General features: G+C 37.1%; 1 non-coding gene across 1 annotated transcript; it reads left to right on the forward strand.

Moving 5' to 3' along the window:
• Nucleotides 1–386: 386 nt before the first annotated feature.
• On the forward strand, nucleotides 387–459 carry TRNAA-AGC (transfer RNA alanine (anticodon AGC)). The gene has a single exon. It is a non-coding gene; the product is annotated as a tRNA-Ala (tRNA).
• The last annotated feature ends 7,365 nt before the right edge of the window (nucleotides 460–7,824 follow it).

Raw genomic sequence — 7,824 nt, forward strand, 5'->3', positions numbered from 1 at the left:
TGTGTCAATAGACGTAGGCCATGTGTAGCATTGGGTAGCCTAGTTATTGAAGCACATTGTATGAACGTTGAGGGTAAAAGCACATGAGCCTCTATTAACACCAACTGGTATTAGAGGAATTCTCTCCCAACCTTGAAGTTTAGTCCTTTAATTCCCAAGTTATTAGGGTGTCCAATCACTCCTAAAGAAGCTCATGCAAAGATAAGTATGCCTCATCTAGCTAAGAGAAGGATGACCGAGCAACGTTGAACATGTATCTCTTTTATTCTCTCCTTCAAAATTTAGGCTTAGGCTAGGAAGTCAATCAACTTTTCTCAAAAGTAGATTAGGTCATAAATGATGGTATAGAAGTGTGATTTTAAGATTTCTGCTAAATCTGTCATGCTGGGGATGTAGCTCAGATGGTAGAGCGCTCGCTTAGCATGCGAGAGGTACGGGGATCGATACCCCGCATCTCCATTTCAAGTTTTTGCTGGTGTGATGCACGTGATGAATAGCTTGAAATGATACCCTTGCATGATATAGGTCAGTCAATCATCGAAGACCAACCGCTGCACTACTTTTTTATGCATGCATTCTCTCGTGGAATGCAATTACACGTACAAAACAGTTGTTAGATTGTTGAAGGAGATCACCGAATCCATGGTCATCCCATCTGAAAGGGGACTCAACATTCACCGTCCCTATCTCCATCATCCACTTGATTCAGCCCAGGTGGATAGCCGCCATTGTCTCGACATAGCCAAGTCTCCATTTCTACGTATGTAGGACATCCGCAAATACATGTGCCCTCCTCTCCCACAACAGAAATACCCTTCTGCCTTGCCTAGCAAGATCCTGATTTCTTGGATACTTTTCCGAATGCATGGTCATCCCATTTGAAAGGCTTCCAAACACTCACCATCCCTATTTCCATCATCCTTTTGGCTAAGCCCAAATGGAAGGCCATCATGGTCTCTTGCTTGGACTCTCTTACTATAACAAAGAGCAAAATTTTCAATTTTAGTAAGGGGATGAATGCACATGTCTTGTATGCTAGCTCATAAATCTCTAACCAAGAATGGAGAAGAGAGAATCTCACATTAACAATTTATAAGCTTCTAAAATGGTGCAAATTTCTCCCTACTAGAGCATTTTGTACAAGCAACATATAGTTGCAAAGTCAAAGATCGTATTAAGGGATGCTTGGATTCATCACTAGGGGTACAATTTCGATTAGGAGGGTACGACTTCAAAAATGGTTGTGCATGCCCAAGCTTTGCTTGGACCGATTCTTCTTTAAATAGAGAGGATGCATTTCAAAAATTGTAATGTGAAGATGGTGCATCAGCGTAGTGATAGTTATCTAAAGTTTGAAAGATTTGCCTTAAGCTTTCCCATTTAAATAGTGCACCTTTCATCCAAGCAAAACATACACACATCCCCCTCAAAAATTATGTCAAGCCATGCCAACATTGTCTCTTGCTTGGACATATCCAAGTCTCCACATTGGCATGTGTCAAACATCTTATATACACTCCTTTGATATGTGTGCCCTCCTCTCCCTCATGGGAACCACCCTTCTACCTTGTTTGGCACATTTGTTGGATACTCTTTCCCAGATCCATGTTATCCCATGTGAGAGGGGATCCAATGCTCACTGTCCCTATCCCCATCATCCACTTGATTGAGCTATCTCTTACTTGGGCATAAGGTCAACATAACTGAGTCTCCACATTTGTTGGACACCCCATATCTTCTCCATGGATATGTGTGCCCTCCCCTCCCTTAAGGGAACCGCCCTTTTTTGCCTAGCACTATCCCAAGTCTTGGGATTTCTTAGACACTTTTCTGAATTCATGGTCATCCCATTTGAAAGGGGTGGTTCCAAATCTCACTGTCCCTATCTCCATCCTCCTTTTAACTATACCCAGGTGGAAAGCTGTCATTGTCTCTTCCTTGGACCAAGGGAGCGTAATAAGAAGAAAAATCTTCAATTTTAGAAAGGGGATGGGTGCACATGTGTTGTATGCTAGCTCATATAGAATCTAACCAAATAGTTGTTGCTTTTGATTTTCATTACCTCTATTAGTCCTTAGCCCTCACCCAAATTCCACATGCTTGCCATTAGCTTCGATGGATAACTTTATTTTAAGCATGAGTACTCACCTCAAGTGCAAATTCCTTACATAGCATCTGTCCAATCCATTAAGCCAATCATCCAAACAACTTATTTGAATCTAATGTTCACATTAATGTATCACCACTCATTATTTTTCTAGATTTACTTCTTCATTTTACATGGAAGAAATTCAAACTTGACTAAACTCAAGCTAAGCAGAAACCAATATACTACCAGACATGGAGTAATTAGGGGACTATACATTTGGATAGTTTGATGGTGAGAAGTGGGAGGAGAGCATATCCAAGCATCCTACCTCTTGCTTTGAGCAAAGCTTGAATTAATCAAGCAATGATGCTCATGTGGTAGACATTGCCTTGGACTCTAGAGCTTGAAGAAGACTCACCTTGGACCATTTATCTTTCCTCTTCGTGCCGTCCATCTAATCATTCTTGAGCTTGGATCTTTTATTACTCCTATAAATGCATGGAACTCTTCATTCTTAATAATTGAGCCAACGATTATACAAAAAATATACACTACAAGGGATTAGGCTTGCACACACCCACATAGATGCATTTCTTGAATGGAAAAGTTACTTCTAGGCGCATCCACTATACTTGAGCTTATGCATGTATCACATTTTTGCATTTCTTGAATAAAAAATTTACTTCTAGGCATGTCAACTATACTTGAGCTTATGCATGCATCAAAAATCCCACATCTAAAGTCACATGTATTTTGGGAAGACAAAGCATGATTTTAAACACATGTTTAGACCCATCATGACTACAAATTTCACATAAGTTTAATTACCCTTTTAAATGTGTTTGGTTTGCAATTTTCATGACTTACTAAATGCACTTTAAAATGTCAAATTATACGTGGTGTTTGTAGACAAAAAAAGGGAATTGGTAGTTGTTCTGCAATCATCACTCCCCCTTTTTTGCCCCCATTCTTTATGGATTCATTACACATTTAAAATACGAATCAGACCTACATTTATTAAAAACTGTGCACAATAACATAGCTTGGCATAACAAAATGTTTAATAAGAATATAAAACAAGAACGATAACTCCCAAGCAAGACTATTTGTTGCATCATAATATGTATAGGTGTGTACATAAAGCTTTGGAAGCCAAAGTTTGGCTTACATACAATATAGGAGACCTCAAAGCTAGCAAGTCTTGGAATAGATTGCAAAGTACAAGTTTTACAATATAGGAGACCTCAAAGCTAGCAAGTCTTGGAATAGATTGCAAAGTACAAGTTTTACAACCTAAAATAGTATGATCATCCACCACTAACCTACCAAATCCATTCGATTCACTTGTTCTTGCTTCCAAGTCTCTCTCTTCATTATCTTCTGCCTACACAAATGAGATATCTTATGTATTAGCAAGTCTCTCTCTTCATTGTCTTCTACCTACACAAATGATATACCTTACGTATTAGCAATAAGAAAAAGATCACAATCCTCAAAAATTAAAGACACACAAGTTTAATGAATACTAGAAACCCTAAAACCTAAATATTTCAACACTAGAATTAAGAATCAAATTACCCTAGAACTAACAATGTTCTTATATACCTCCAACTGCTATATAAGCTATGGCCAATACTCTATTTCTTCGAGAACAATGTCATCTTATGTAGTAGTGATCTCTTGGTACTCTTCCTAAGGATTGAGTTTTTGTAGGAACTTGGTAATCATCAATATATCCTTGTATCTTAATATCCAAGGAAGGGGGCAAAGAATCAATAATGTAATTTATTATTGAAGGTGAGACCCTCCTCTGGCTTAAACCTACCCAATGATAGGCCTCAATAAAATAAAGCATTTTTGATCCATCATCACTATTTGCAGGTATTTGAATATGGTTTAGATCATCTATCCAATATGCTGTGATAGCCAAATTGTAGGAGCCACATATATTACATGTGAATCAAGATCAAGAGTCCAAGTATGCCTCAAGAAATCAAAGATAATGGGATGAAGGTCATATGGAAGAGAGTCCCATAAATATTTGAACTTTATATATACATGGTGTAATCCTTAAGAAAGGACTTAGTTAAAAGATTTGAAGTTACCTTGGGCAACAAATAGATAAGTGAAAAATGAACCAATAAAAACCATATATAACAAAAAGAGGAACAAAAATCCTAAGTCTAAATCACAATCTCTAAATAATACAAAATTATGCAAATTGTTAATTATTAACACATATAAAGTTAATCATACCTTTGATCTTTCAAGAAGAGTATTCCATTGGCATTACAAAGTCTCTTGAACCTTGGGTCTCAGATTTCCTCCAAGAGAAGAAAACTCACAATGCCTAGCTTGATCCCTACCTCGATCCTCAAGCATAAGCTCAAAAATTTTGTTTGAGAAGGCAATTGTAGCATCAAGTGCTTGTTTTATGCACACCTCCCACCTTGACTTGTCTAGGAACATCCTCCCCATCCTTGCCTCTAAAGAAACCATGAAGGGTCAAGGCTAGCTTGAAGAGTACCATTCTCCACTACCACTCTAATGCCAACTTGCTATGAGAAGTAATTTGCATCAGGGTGGTAGGGGTGGATGGCATTCTTCAAGCTAGTCTTTATGGTTTCCTTAAAAGCAAGGATGAGGAGGATTTTTCTAGACAATTTAGGGTGGATCATCAAACAAGTACCATGAGAAAGGACTTGACACTTGTTTCATAAGGTTAGGAAACTTGTTTCATGCTCCAATGTTTCATAAACACATAAAACACCTATTTTAAAGTTTCAAAAAAATCCCTACCATGAAATATATGTTCGATATTGTGTACTTTTTAAATGCCCATGCATACATTCGGTCCATATGTCTTTCCTCTCTAGAGAGGAAATTTCAAAAAGAAGTAGCCTAGGGATACACACTATAGTGAGCATAATGAGAAGTGTGTCCCTAGGTAATGAATCTACAACCAAGATAACTCAATCATTTTGACCTCGAGGATCAAAACTTGGTGATGATGATTTGAATGGTCTCAATAATAAAATTCTAGTACATGAGATTGTTATCCAAGCAAAGTTAAATACTCACATTGCCACACACATGCAATTGCTTCTTGATAGCACCTTCATTGCTAGTGTTAAGTTGTATCTAGTAGAACAAGTTTATACTTCTTAGAAGTATCAATCCAAAGTTGAGGCTCTTCCTAAATGCCTTAAAATTAAATACCTTTGTTTTTTTAATTTGAGAAAAAAATCATAGTTCATCTTGCATTTTCCTCAACAAAGTGATAATAAGACACTCAATTGAAAGGTGCTCAAGAATGGCCTTGCATTTTGATTCACATTTGTAAAGACCACCAACATGTTAAACCATATATAACTCAAAGGCAATGAGAGTGGTACTCTCTAAAGGGAATGATTACAATCATGTAACATTATGAGTATTCAAGATCAATTCAATAATAATGTCATTTACCAAAGCGTTGCTCTTAGAATCTTTTGAATCATCATCACCAAATGTTGATTCTCGAGGGTGGATTGATCAATATATGTTGACCTTGCAAGAGAAAATGGATCAAGTATCAATTGATGATGCTTCACATACCTCAACACAACTTTTTTTCTCGAACACTAGAATCACACTCTTGTGGAAATCGCAAGGTGCATGCTTCAAGGAATGCCATCTTATATAGCATTTTAGATAGCCATGTGCAACAAGTTGTGGATTGCACATATTGTGCTAGAGTTGCAAGTTGAATCAACATGAATATCTAGCGTTTTTCTACTATTATAGAATCATGGGTACAAATGACACGGAGCTATTGGTGGTGATGGTTGAAACTATAAAGCAATGACCTCATCCATTTGGTGACACTTTGGTGGGTGATTCTAAAAAGTTGGAGCATGGCCTACAAATTATAACATATTGTCAACCATAACCTATATATTGAAATAGCTTACAAGCTATATAATTAAATGACATACTTATAATGGAAATCATCAATCCCTAGGTCCTCTTCAAGGCCATATATCATATGGGAGTATGTTGCTGTAAAACAAGTGCATCCTAAGTCATGTACACTAAGTGGGCCTAGTGAATGTTCTCATGGTCCTACAAAAGTAAAGCCACTGTCATGTAGATTGAGGTCAAAAAATGGTTCACCAAATATGTCACTTGACAGTTCTAGAAGTGCCACGCCACATATTGATGTAAGTGAAAGTCACATTCAAGTAGTAGAGAAAGCTTGGATAAAGAGTTTGAAATGTCTAGCCTATAAACCCTAAGTGTGTAGAGACAACACATTATAAAAGATGCATCAAACAATAATACACAATTATGCAAACAAAGTCATGTAAAGTATTTAGTGGATAGGTTGAGACATGATAGCTTTGCTACACATAATTATGCATACATGCTTAAAGTGATACAAGACAAGGAGCCCATGTGCTTTAAGGAGGCAATTGATAAAGTTGACCAGGTTGTAGCTAGGGATGAAGAAATGAATGCATGGGAGGTAAATGGTACATGTACATGGTATTTAATGCCAAAATCAAAAGGTAAGAAGCTAAGTGAATCTAAGTGATTATCAAAGGTAAATCATAATTGCTAAAGCTTCAAGGCAAGACTACTTGCCAAGGGTTGTGCTCAAGCATATGGTATAGGCTATGTGGAGACTTTCTACCTTGTTATGAAATGGTAACCTTAATAGTAGTGATTGCTATGGATACATTAGAATTTTTGGAATAATAGAAAAATGATATAAAAATGCATTCTTGAATGGTGAGTTGCAAGGGGAGGTCTATATGGAAAAATTGGAGGGTTGCATACCTCTAGATTTTCCAAATTGCATATTGTGAGATGAAAAGGGATTTATATGGACTGAAGTAAGCACCTCTTGCATAGATAGATTGGAGGGTTGAGTACCTCTAGATTTTCCAAATTGCATATGTGAGATGAAAAGGGCTTTATATGGAGGACTGAAGTAAGCACTTCTTGCATAGATAGATTGGACCACCAACAAGCACTTGGAAAATATGGGGGTTGGAATTAGCAAGGATGATCTTTCAATGTATAAAGTTGAAAGAGTAAGAAAATTCTTAAGGTTGAGTTTGAGAGACAAAAGGCTTAGGAAAGCTAAGGTACTTCTTAGGCATTGGATTCATAAGAACATCACATGGTATATCGTTGGGCTGCAAAGACAATGTGTCCTAGACATGTTGGCGAAGTATGAGATGATAGGATATATGCCAATAGCCACATCAATTGAGAAGAATGTAAATTTTATACCTAGTGTGAGAGACATGCTAAAGGATCCAACGATGTAAAGGAAAAACTACTGGAAGTTTGATTGTATGACTCTCATGAGACCAAATATGTGTAATGATGTTATAATGTTAATTTTGGTGATGGCGTGTGATGAAAGCCACACTTAGATGTTGCAAGGAGAGTGCAGTGATAAGAAAAAGCTAAAGTCAAACTATTTGGACATACATAGGAAGATTTAGTATGTTCATATGATAAGAGATCTACTAGTGGCTATGTTTTCAACTTTGGAAGTGGTGCCATTAGTTGGAGTAGGGAGAAGTAAATAAAAATTTCTTTGTTAGCAAAGAGGCAAAACTCAAGGAGGTCAATGATGGTCGCATGCAAGGTGGTTTTAGTTTGTAAGCTACTTCATGAATTGGGATATGATGTGCCCAATGAGGTTGTCACATCCTTTTGACAACATAAGCAGCCAAGAG

Source organism: Lygodium microphyllum, chromosome 17, assembly GCF_053477565.2.
Source record: "Lygodium microphyllum isolate KBCC chromosome 17, Lygodium_microphyllum_v1.1.10, whole genome shotgun sequence".
NCBI lineage: Eukaryota > Viridiplantae > Streptophyta > Polypodiopsida > Schizaeales > Lygodiaceae > Lygodium > Lygodium microphyllum.